Source organism: Mus musculus, chromosome 11 (assembly GCF_000001635.26).
Source record: "Mus musculus strain C57BL/6J chromosome 11, GRCm38.p6 C57BL/6J".
NCBI classification, from domain to species: domain Eukaryota; kingdom Metazoa; phylum Chordata; class Mammalia; order Rodentia; family Muridae; genus Mus; species Mus musculus.
Window position 1 is genome coordinate 49590541 of NC_000077.6, and position 12548 is coordinate 49603088.

At 43.6% G+C, this 12548-nt stretch overlaps 1 long non-coding RNA gene across 1 annotated transcript; it reads right to left on the minus strand.

Annotated features, from left to right (window-relative positions):
• Positions 1 to 3368: 3368 nt before the first annotated feature.
• Gm42075 lies at positions 3369 to 8239 on the minus strand. The gene is made up of 3 exons (XR_879824.1): positions 8205 to 8239; positions 5782 to 6160; positions 3369 to 4046 (listed from the first exon to the last, which is right to left on the minus strand). It is a non-coding gene; the product is annotated as a predicted gene, 42075 (long non-coding RNA).
• Positions 8240 to 12548: the final 4309 nt, after the last annotated feature.

Here is a 12548-nt window from a genome sequence, read left to right on the forward strand (position 1 = left end):
ATTGGGCTAAGGGACTCCGAGCTCAGCAACATGCCCTGGAGGCCGCAGCATACTTTCTCCGAAATAGTGGAACGCCTGCTCAGAAGCAGAGCTCACCTATGCCATCCAGACCTGGAGTGAGATAGCAAGGCTGGAGCGAGCTCTAGGTATCTAGTAGAAGTGGGCGGATACAGGAGTCTAAGTGGACACTGCCACACTCTCCCGTTAATCACTTCATGAAATGTTCAAAAAGAATTCTATCATTTTCAAAGTTCAAGGTTAAACAACTTCTACATCAAAATCTGGTTGTTTCAAAGAACATACATGATCTAGACCTAGGCCTCTCCCCACCCCCCGCCCATGTGTAGCAGATATGCAGCTTGGTCTTCATGTGGGTCCCAAAGAACTGGAGCGGGACTATCCCAAAAGCTGTTGCCTGTTTGTGGGATATGTTCTTCTAGCTGGGCTGCCTTGTCTGGCCTTAGAGGGAGTCACAGAAAATTGATGTGCCAGGGGGTGGGGGAGAATTGTGGGAGGGGATGACTGGGAGGGGGCAGTGATCAGGATGTAAAATGAATAAGTAAATAAAAAATAAAATAATTTTTAATATTTAAAAATTATTTGGTTATTGGCAAATACCCTAGCTTAGATGAATCTTTTAAAAAAAAAAAAGCATTGTGCTAGGTCAATGAACCACATCCACAAAGGTATGTGCTTACCTCATGACTCCATATATATGACATTTTTGGAAAGATGAGTTCTCAGGGATGGAGAATAAATCAGTGGTTCCCAGGAGTTAGAGCTTGAGGGAGGATTGAAATATGACATAGAGGAATGGGGGGGTGGGGGACAGATATCATCGTATATGCTGATCACAGCAGCTGGTACAGCCACCTACAATATTTGACAATATTTACGATACATCACATAGGCCTTTACTGTAGATAACTTTAAAAGTTAGTATCTTAACTTTTATTAACCATGACTTGATAACAATCACTTAGAACCAGTATTTTTCCTTTTTAAAAAGGAGACAGTTTCTTTCTCTTATGTAGCTCTGTCTGTCCTGAAATGTACTATATATATGTGTGTATGTATATATATATGTATATATGTACTATATACCAGTCTGGCCTCCCACACTCCCAGGGATTCACCTGCTTCTGCCTCTGCCTCTGCCTCTGCCTCTGCCTCTGCCTCTGCCTCTGCCTCTGCCTCTGCCTCTGCCTCTGCCTCTGCCTCTCTGCCTCTCTGCCTCTCTGCCTCTCTGCCCCTCTGCCCCTCTGCCCCTCTGCCCCTCTGCCCCTCTGCCCCTCTGCCCCTCTGCCCCTCTGCCTCTGCCTCTCCCTCCTCAGTGCTGAGATTAAAGGTGTGCACCACCAATATGACTAAATAAAAATACTTTTTGTTTGTTTCTCAAGATGGGGTTTCTCTGTCTGTTTGCCCTGGATGTCCTGGAACTTACTCTGTAGACCAGGCTGGCCTCGAACTCAGAGATCTGCCTGCCTCTACCTTCCAAGTGCTAAGATCACAGGCACGCGCCACCACTGCCTAGCTAAAAGTCCTTTTTAAAGGCATTATTCTTCATTTGGACCTAGAAGGTAACCAAGGCAGGATGAATGAAGGCAAGATGAATGAAAGAAGGCCTGACATCTACCTGTAGTTTGCATACCCCATTTACTTTGGCTCAGTCACCCACTAACTCTACACATAAGCTTGTTCATATCTCCAGGAATGTCTGTCTGAAGGGCCAAGGTCGAAAATAACTGGCCAACCTCATCTCTCTTCATGGCGAGAGGCAAAAAAAGGTAAGAACCAAATTATCTTCCTACCCAAAAAAGATAGGGACTAAGTTATCTTCCTACCTGCTTTTACAACGTCCTACTCCAGACACCCAAAAGTCACTGTCCTAAACCTTCAGTCCCCTTGGATTCCAAGAATGGTGCACACACACACACACACACACACTGAATCACCCTATTTTGTACACTTGATGCTTAAAGATGCTATTTAATCTATATGGCCCATACAGATAATACTGAAAAGTAAGACACACTATGATATAACAGATGGCAGACAATCACCCTATCATGAGAACAACATCAGGCAGAAGCAGTCATCTCATAACAAGCTAGTTCTTTTGGATTCTTCAGAACGCCTTGCAGAAAGAGACCTGAGATCATGAAGAGCCAGACAGCGAGCGCTCTGACCAGGGCGTACCTCACTCACTGCTTCAACTCTTCCTCTGTTTAAACCTGAAGCTCCCGTCAGTGCCCAAAGTCTATTTTTCCTAGTGTGCCACATGGATTAAATCTTTCTCTGCTTTTCATTGTCTCTTGCCTCTCTAACACATTTAAATGGATTGCCCAGGGCTGGAGAGATGGCTCAGAGATGGGATCAGATGCCCTCTTCAGGTATGTCTGAAGAGAGCAACAGTGTACTCACATGCACACAAAATAAATAAATAAATAAACAAACTGCCCAGCCTAATCCCTTGAGACTCCCTGAGTCAGGATATTAGCTCTAAAACCTCACTAACAGTTTTATCATTTCTCCATCATAATGAGCAAAACTGATATAATTCAGGCTTCGGTCTAGTCCAGTTAGTCCAACAATGGCTGTCTCCCCACGGAGTTGTTTAGTCCACGAAGCTGGATGTCTTCAGTATATGTCGGAATCTCAGAGAAGTTGTCTCTAATGCCCATGAGGGAAGGCTCAGCAGCAAGATCTGTGAACTTGTGTGTGGGAATGAGGCCAGGAGGACAAAAGTGAAAGCCTTTTTCTTCCACTAGCTTTATATAGGCCGCCTGATAAGGTGTGACCCAGATGTAAGGTCTATCTTCTTACCTCAAATGATCCAGTTGATACCTAGATTAGATTGGTGTTGTGTCCCATTGTCTTTAATCACAGGACTTTATAACACCAAGACACTCCCTAAAGGACTCCTCCTGTATTCCAGACATCATCATCTTTACCACCATTATGGAAAGGCAACCCACTTTTCCTTGGGTAATTCAGCTCAATTGCTCCTCCTAACACTGTTATTCCTTTCTTAGCTGGTAGCCAGCGAGCAGTAATATTTACTGAATCCCTAGGAAAGAGTGGTCCCCTAAGCAGAACTACAATTTTAAGAAGAATATAAGATCACAGGAACAGGAAGCAAAAATTTTCCTATTGGAACTATATATATACATATATATAATATTTAAATTTAAATATATTTTATCATAATCTTCCCCTCCCCCAAATTTATCCAGATACTCTCCTCCTCCTTACCCTACCAATTTTAAGTGCTTTCTCAAAAAAAAAACCAAAAATCTAATACAATAACAAAATACCCAAAACTTAGAAAAATATATCACCCAAAAAGAAAGAAAAAACTAACCAAAATAGAGCACATGCACACACACACAATAAGTTGCATAGTCCATTGCATGTTAGTCAGCTATTCCTGAACATGAGTCTTGTCCTGGAGTGGTTGATATACCCAGTGTCACTCCACCGGAGAAAACTGATTTTCCCCTCTCCCGGAAGATATAAATGACAGTTCCATTGTTAATCTTTACCCTAGTGGCTAGGCTTACATTCATTCATCCATTCAGTTTTAAGAACATAGCAAATTAAAACAAAAACTATCACATCAAAGACAGGCCAATGGAAGAAAAAGAGCCCAAGAAAGGGCCCAAGGGTCAGAGACCCACTTGCTAACATGCTCAAGGATCACATAAAAACACTAAACTAGAAGCCATCATGTAAGCTCAGAGGACCTGGTGCAAAGCCACGGAGGCCCTGTGCAGGCCGCTTCAGACTCTGTGAATTCATAAATGCTGTGTTCATGTTGATTTAGAGGTCCTTGTTTTCTTGTGCTCTCTATACCTTCTGGCTCTCACGTTCTTTCTGTCTCCTCTTCTGTGGAGTTCCCTGAGCCCTGAGGAAGGGCTTTGATAGACATCCATTTAGGGCTGAGTGTTTCACTCTATGTGTAAGGCCAGCCTGTGGGTCTCTATATTTCCTCTCCTTTGCAGCAGGGGGAAGCTTCTCTGATGATGGCTGAGCAAGGCACTGATCTATGAGCAGAGCAGAATATCATTAGGAATTATTTGATCACTACATTTTCTTTTCTTTTTAAGACCAGTATTATTTGCCCTAGGTCCACAGGTTACCAGGTCTCACACTTAGTTATCCAAGTAGTGTCTGAAATGGGTTCCATCTTTAGAAATGTGCCTTAAGTCCGGTCGGGTATTGGTTGGTACGAGCCAACAGGTACAAGCTCTGTGCCACCATTGTTCTAGCATATCTTTCAGGTGGTACACCATGATAGACAAAGGAGAACCAGTCCCTTTTAATGTGGTGGTTTGAGTGAGAATTGCCCCCAACAGGCTTGGATGTTTGAATGCTTAGTCATCAGTTAATGGAACTGTGTGGATGGAATTAGGAGGTGTACCTTGCTGGTGTATGTGTGGCCTTGTTGGGGGTGTGTCACTAGGGGTGCGCTTTGAGGTTTGTAAAAGCCCATGCCAGGTTCTCTCTCTCTCTCTCTCTCTCTCTCTCTCTCTCTCTCTCTCTCTCTCTCTCTCTCTCTCTCTCTCTCTCTCTCTCCCTCTCTCTCTCTGCCTGAAACTTATAAACTCTCAGTTACTTCTCCAGCACCCCTCCCCCTCCTGCCACACTCCTTGGCATGATGATAATAAAACTGACCCACTGAAACCAAAGTTGTTTTTCTATAAGTTTCTTTGCTCCTCACAGCAAGAGAACAGTAACTAATTTGCTATTTAAGGTCTAGCTAACCCTAGATAGACTGGCTCTCCAGGGGCTAGCCCAAGCCTAGAGAGAGTAAACAATTCACTCAAGAGAAAATGCATGGACTCTACCTTTAGCACCAGGGGAGGAAATAAAAGCATAAATATAAACCAACTGATCCTACAGCCACCTCCCTCACCTATCAGGCCCTCTTCCCTAGACCACTATTCCTCTGATTTCAGCACTCTGACACCAGCTATCAGACAAATGGGGATAGCCTAGTCCCCAAGAGTCTACCTACAATCATTCAAACTGGCCAATCCCAAGACTGTTTACTGTGTCTCATCTTTCCCTCCCCATGGAGACAAGGATCATAATAGCTAACCGCTTTTTTAATACAAATGCTTTATTTAACTGGTGCAGACATCCCATGGGCTAAGTGGTGGATATCCAGGACCCAGCAGCAAGGTGAGCACTACCTCTGAGCTTCTCTTTCTGACTCCAATAGGGTGAGCACATCACCCTCTCGAACGGGGCCTTAGATGTTGAGATGATAGAGCATCTGATGTCATCCATAAATTCAACATGCACCTGTGTGCACTGACCCTGTGAACCAGTACTGCCCAGCTTAGCCAGCTTGATGGGCTGCATGTGACTCGTATCTATGACAGTGGCAATCTGGCAGAGAGCTAACAGTTCTTACACACAGTATCCTTCTTCTGACTAGCCCTGGAGATTTTCCTTGCATTTCTGCTGTCCACCACCACCACCAAGTTGCATGTTCCCCTCCTTGAATCTGTGAGTGACCGTCTTTGACTTCCAATGACAGCCACCATGAATAATAAAACATATATTTAAACCAGCACATAATTTATTTGGAGTCACTAAGACACTTCAAGAGAGAATAAAGAGCTACAGCTTGCTGGAGCAAATGGAAGATTTGTTCCAGACCCATATGCTTTTAAGGTGGCTCTGTATTGGCACAGAGACAGGTGGCCTTAGACTAGGCCAAAGAACTCAGAGACAGATTTAGCTCATAGACAACTTTAAAACACAACTTACAATGTTATTCATATGTGATTCTTCTGGTTATATGATCCATCCTTCAAGAGATGTTTTCAGCTGGGAACCACTGGAGGCATAAACACCTCCAAACCATGATCCCTGGAGTCCTCCTGGAGTCCTGCTGTAAGGGCGACTGTGCTGGCCTCTGCACACTTCACTTTCTCGATACTCAGATCTTAATCTGAGATAGACATTCTGAGCACATGGTAGTGGTTTTGTGTATTATTTTGTCGCTGTGATAAAACACCACGACCAAATGCAACTTAGGGAAGAGAGACTTTATTTTGACTCACAGCTCCATAGTCATGTGGTAAGCATGGCAGAAAGCAACAGGGACAGGAAGTTGAGAGATCTCATCTTCACCACAAACAAGAAACTGGGTGAATAAGAAATAGGGAGATGCTATGAGCTCTCAGAACACACCTCCAGGGACATATTTCCTCTAGGAAGGCTCTACCTCCTAAAATGTCCTCCAAGCAGTGTCCCCAACTGGACCCAAGTGTTAAATTCATGAGCCTGTGAGGGACATATCACACATGGACAGTTGATTCGACAAAACCGAGAACCGCCTGCTTGCTCATATCTATATCCTGAGTGCCTGCCACATAACAGGATGAATGTGATTGACAGCTGAAAAGCAAGCACATATGCTGTAGATACTTAGCCCAGAGGCTGGGAGCATCTGACTAGTGTGACTACCTACTGGCATCCAAGCACAGATTAAAGAAAGGAAGAAAGGAAGGGAGGGAGGGCTGGAAGAAAGGAGGGAAGAACTGGTCTTTGAATCTCACAGGTGTCTGAATAGCTTGACTGCTGATTAGTCAGCTCAATTGTCCCAGGGCACCGTAGTCTTGACAGGACAAATGATGAATGCTAAATACTATTGCTAAAGCCTCACGAAATGCAGTGTGGAAATATAACATGAATCACTCCAATTTCTTGGAAAAATAAATTGGAGGAGTAATTTTAAAGATGAACCATCTAAGGTGCATGGTGCCCCATAACAAAATATGGCCACATGGTGGCACCATGTAAGCTGACAACAGATTGCTGCCATCATTGATAAGTGTCTTACAAGCCAGACTGTTACATACCAGTGTCTCAGCCTTGAATGTGAATATTCTCAGCCAGTGAATGCCCTGTTTTAAAGTTCTCATCACTGAGATAGTTCTTCACTAGGGTCCAGAGCTGAGAGATACAGGAAAGTTGATATGTGAGAGTCTATGAGATAGAAGACACAGGTTGTGGATATGCAAGGCCAACAGCCATAAATACATGGGCACCAAGAACAGACACATAGACAGGCACAATAGCAAGTGTTTGTGATCCCAGAACTTGGAAGGCTGAGGATTTCTGTGAGTTTGGGACAAGATTAGACTATATAGGGGATTTCATGGCAGCCTAGATTACAGAGCAAGACACTGTCTTAAAAAGAAAAAAAAAGAATACATGCATATATATATATATATATATATATATATATATATATGACTTTTTTCCTACTTTATCTGCATACAATACAGGTACACATACAAACCAGAGGTGGGTGGGAGGGAGAGACAGAGAGGCGGGGAGGGAGGGAGAGAGAAAGAGAAAAAGTGACAGACAGGAGAGGGAGAGGAGAAAGAGGAGGAAAAGGAGAAGAAGACAAACAGACAGACAGGAGAGGGAGGGAGAGGAGAGGCTAGTCTTGAAGTCTGTTCTGATATATATGTACTCTTTAGAAATATATTACTTCAACTAAAATAGAGCCTCTTTAAATGTTTGAGACATCATTCTTAGACCTGCCTCTCAGAGCCTGGAGAAGGAATCAAGTTCCATTTCCCAACATCCTTTTAGATATTTAGAGATGGAGTACTGTCTTCATGTGGGACAATTTCAATGCCAGCCCTATTACAGGTGAAGGGACTCTAGCCAGGCCAAGCACAGTAAACATGGCCCTGGCAGGCCTTTCCCTTCTCCCCCTCTGCCTTGCTAAAAACTGTTAGTTGACATTCCTAAAGCTAACCATCAAGTTCTAGTCCCTTATTTGGCCAGTTCCTCCTGAGGCTGACTACCAAGATTTGGCTCTCAGAGTATTGAAGTCCAACAATGAAAAGTCCCCTTTGGCTCACCTAATTAACATGCCCAATTAAAATCAAGCACCACATTCTAACCCACGATTTCCCCCTTACCTACACAAACCACCATTTTCCTATGTGCCACATTGGTCTCCTCTCTATCCAGAAGCAGTCCTTTGTCCCCACCAGGACAAATAAATGCCCATCCCCTCTCCTTGGCCCCTTGTCCCTCATCCCATATCTTCTGTCTCTTATTCCCTGCTTTCTGTCCCTCTGGAGCAAAAACATCTCATTGTGCTGAGAACTTGGTCTTGGGAGTCCTGAGTCAATTCTGAGGTTCCCTACAACAAATATTCTTACAGGCGTTCTCGCGACCGGCCAGGAAGAACGCAGCAAACCGGAATCTTCTGCGGCAAAAGCTTTATTGCTTACATCTTCAGGAGCAAGAGAGCAAGAGCCAGAGCAAGAGCTCTATTGCTTACATCTTTAGGAGCCAGAAGCAAGAGCCAGAGCAAGAGCTCTATTGCTTACATCTTCAGGAGCAAGAAGCAAGAGCCAGAGCAAGAGAGAGCCAGAGGAAGAGAGCAAAAGCAAGAGCGCAAGAGCTTTATTGCTTACATCTTCAGGAGCAAGAAGCAAGAGCCAGAGCAAGAGAGCAAGAGCTCTATTGCTTACATCTTTAGGAGCCAGAGTGCAAGAGCGCTAGAGTGCAAGAGCCAGAGCAAGAGCAAAAGCAAGAGCGCAAGAGCTTTATTGCTTACATCTTCAGGAGCAAGAAGCAAGAGCCAGAGCAAGAGAGCAAGAGAGCAAATGACGAAACCCCGTCCCTTTTTAAGGAGAATTATTCTCCACCTAGGACGTATTACTCCCTGATTGGCTGCAGCCCATCGGCCGAGTTGTCGTCACGGGGAAGGCAGAGCACATGGGGTGGAAAACTACCCTTGGCACATGCGCAGATTATTTGTTTACCACTTAGAACACAGGATGTCAGCGCCATCTTGCAACGGCGAATGTGAGGGCGGCTCCCCACAAAATATGCCTCCACTCTGTGCATAATGAATTAACAGGAGCAGGCAAGTGACATGGTCAGGGGATCAGGAGGCTGGGTGGCAGAGTTCCACGGGAGAAGGGCTTCTCCCTTCTTTGTGGAGAAAAGCTCCTGCCTGCCTAACTATCCCCCTTCCTTCTTTCCTTCTATTTGTAATTTGAATTTATCCTTCAAATATTCACATATTGAGGGGCTGGGGATGCATATCAGTTGGTAGAGCAGGCATGAAACTCTAGATACCATCCTTAGCACTATGTAAATCAGGTATGGTGTCTCATACCTGAAATCTCAGCACTCAAGAGGTAAAGTCAAGAGAATCATAAATTCAAGGTCATCCTTGGCTAACTAGTGAGTTTAAGTCCATCCTGGACTACATGAGACCCTGTCTCATATGTGTGTATATGTATATGTATATGTGTATGTATGTATATGTGTGTGTGCACACGCGTGCGTGCATGTATGTATGTGTATTGTATATGTGCATGTATAAATGTATGTATATATTATATACACAATTTAATCCTTAAATCAATGTGATAGTGTTAAGTGTGGGAGGATTAGACAACATCTTCAAGGTAGAGCCTCTGCCCAGGTCTGGTTTCTCTAGAAAAAGACAAGATGCACAAACCAGCACACTTACTCTTTTGTATCACAGGATGGTGCCCTGTATCACGATACGAAACAGAAAAAAAAATTAAAAAACAACTTACCAAGCCCCTGGACTTGATAGGAAAATAAGCTTCTCTTCTTTATAAATTACCCAGCCTTGTGGTGGGGATTAGTAATAGAAAATACACTAAATGTTGCCTCTTTTTTCTTCACCTAAAATAAATTACACTGAACATTTCCACTTACCTTTTTTCATAAACATCTCATGTCATTAGTACATAAAAGTCTAATCCTATTACCTGGCTCTCTGGTTCTCCACTCTGGATGTCTGTTTTAACTCCCTTTCTATTGCTGTAATAAAATTCCCCAATAGAAAGCAACGTAGAAAAGAAAGTCTTTAAAGTTCACCATAACAGGAAGTCAAGGCAACTGGAACCTAAAACAGCTAATCACATCCACAGACAAATGCTGAGAGAGATGAATGTGTGTATGCTTGTTACTCAGCTAGATTTCTCAGCTCTTACACAGGTCAGGGGCCCCAAACCAGGAAATGGAACTGCCCACTTTCAGGCTGGGTCTTCCCACACCAGTTAAGACGATCAAGACAATCCCTCACAGACATACTCACTGGCCAACCTAATCCAGACAATCCTCAGTTGTCAAACTGACAATTAGGACTAACCATTACAGGGGATTTATTAGGTTATCCAAATAAATCCTGTTTTAGGGATTCCCTCACATGCAAATGTGGAAGTTTTGGTATCCACACACTACAATTCAAAGACACAGAATTATATTTTTTTATTCATAACTGAATGAAATTACAGCCAAGAACCATTCTCCCGTTTATGAAGACTGGTATTTTAGGCATTTATAGGTTAAATCTGGACCTCCCTGGCTGACCCTGGCTCCCTTTGGTAAGTGCTGGGTCTTCCAAATGCCACCCCCACATCCATCCATCGCATGTGGGTGTTGTAAGGCTACACAAAGTTCCTCCTCCAACCTCAACAGTACCCCCACAGCCTGGGCTCTCCTCTACTTTTGACCACTGGTATGTGCCTGGCTGATTGGAGCTACCCTCTGCTGAAGCCTCCCATGATGACTGTAGCTCCTCCAAGCCATATCTGCTGGGAATAGTGTGGGAACTGGTCCAGGGACTTCTCCTCAGCCTTCCTAACTTGTACTGAGCAGAGCCCTCTCTGCAGAGCTGTTCTGAGCCTGTCACTCGGATTATCTCTCTGAACCCATTCCACAGGCTAGCTGGTCCTGTGATCGTTTCTACACGGCCCACACTATTTCTGGCTGCTCCCTCATAAATAAGGTGTTGCCTCCATACCTTGGGGTATCCTCCCATGACCACTCCTGGTCTGTCTCTTCATGAGCCAGGGTCTAAGCACTGGGGATTCCCAGTCTCTTTGAGATGTAAACCTCATCTGACTCCTACTCTTGCCTCATTCCCTTCCTACTTGCCTGTGACATGCACAGCTTTCAGCGGGGGAGACAGGGAAGGCAGCTCTTAGGTAGTTGCTGCTTCCTTCCCTACCTACTTTCGTGGCTTCATTTTATAAACTCTGTGGTCTAGTCCTTTCAAGCTTGGCTTTTCCCAAAGTTCAAACCAAAACCATATAGCACCCCCTAGCAAGCTCTAATCAAAATGGTCTGTGTTCTAAAACATTTGATCTGAAGTTCTTGGCTGGATGATTTCTTCTTAAAGATCAACATCTCCCTTCCAAACTTCCACCATGCTGCCGTAGGTGTATGTCTCTCATGTTGGCTGCTAAGTTGCAAGAGTGACAGGGGAAAGTGTTCTTGATGCCACTTGTAATGAATTGGCTCAGCTAAAACAAGGCAGCAGTCCACTTCATCCTAAAAGGAAAGGGAAATCACCTTCCACACTTGACAGGAGATACTGTAAAAATCCTATCATATCAGTGAGTAACCATGGGAGAAGTAAGGAGTGGTGGTAGAGGTCATCTTTGAAATCTACCTAATGAACAGAAGAGAAAAAATATAGTAAATCCCCTATTAGTATACATATGTGTGTGTGTGTGTGTGTGTGTGTGTGTGTGTGTGTGTGTGTCATATTTTCATTTAATTCAAATATGCATTTTTAAAAATACATTTACTTAATTAATATATTTAATTAATGTATTCATTTTGTCAGGTCTGTTCTTTTAGAGAAAGAATTAACCCATTTTCAATTAATATTTGTAGATTATGTGAGATAAAAGTCCAACTTAACTGTACATGATTATCCATTGGCACCAATCCCATTCATTGAAGAGGTTATTTCTCCCCCCCACCCCCACCCCAGTTAAGGACCTTGGAAGTCTTGTCAAAAAGTTAACTGATTCAGGACAAAGTTTTAGGAAAATGAATTATAGGGAAGCATCAGAAATCTGTCCCCCTGCCTAGGTGATTTCACTGCCGGAGCTCAGCTAGTGTCACTATATTGGAACTTGAGAGTCTATTGATGGCAACATCTAACAGAAGACCTGAAAGGCAAACGGCAGGCAATTCAGCTCCTAGCTCAACCATGAGGTAAGCAGCTATGCACACATTCCTTAAGTAGCAGTTCTCGGATCCAAGACAGGCACAAATATATATGAAGAGTGTCCGAGCAGACTGCTGAAAATCCCATCCAGTCAAGGAAACAGACAGAGCATTGGTGATCATCTCTTCCATCCATGGCTGCAAACCCCAACCCTTACTGAATCGACTTCTAGGGTGTTTAAAGACAGATGGCATGTTCCCTCTTTCATTTTCCTGAAGTGGAAACTTAAGAGTTCTTTGGAAAGTCAGTTGTGTTGGATGGTGTTTTGCTGGGGCAAAAACATGAAGGAACAGTTTGCTGAAGCTGTGAAAAGCTAAGGCAGACTAATAAATAAATAGATAAATAAATAAAACATTTTGCTGAAGCAGACACAGGTGAAAGGCTGCTCTGCTAAAGCAAGCAAGTGAAAGGACACATGATGAAGGGTTCCTCCCTATCAGCGTGTATGTATTGGTCTGCCTTAAATGACATAGTTGAGCTCCTTTTGTCAGGA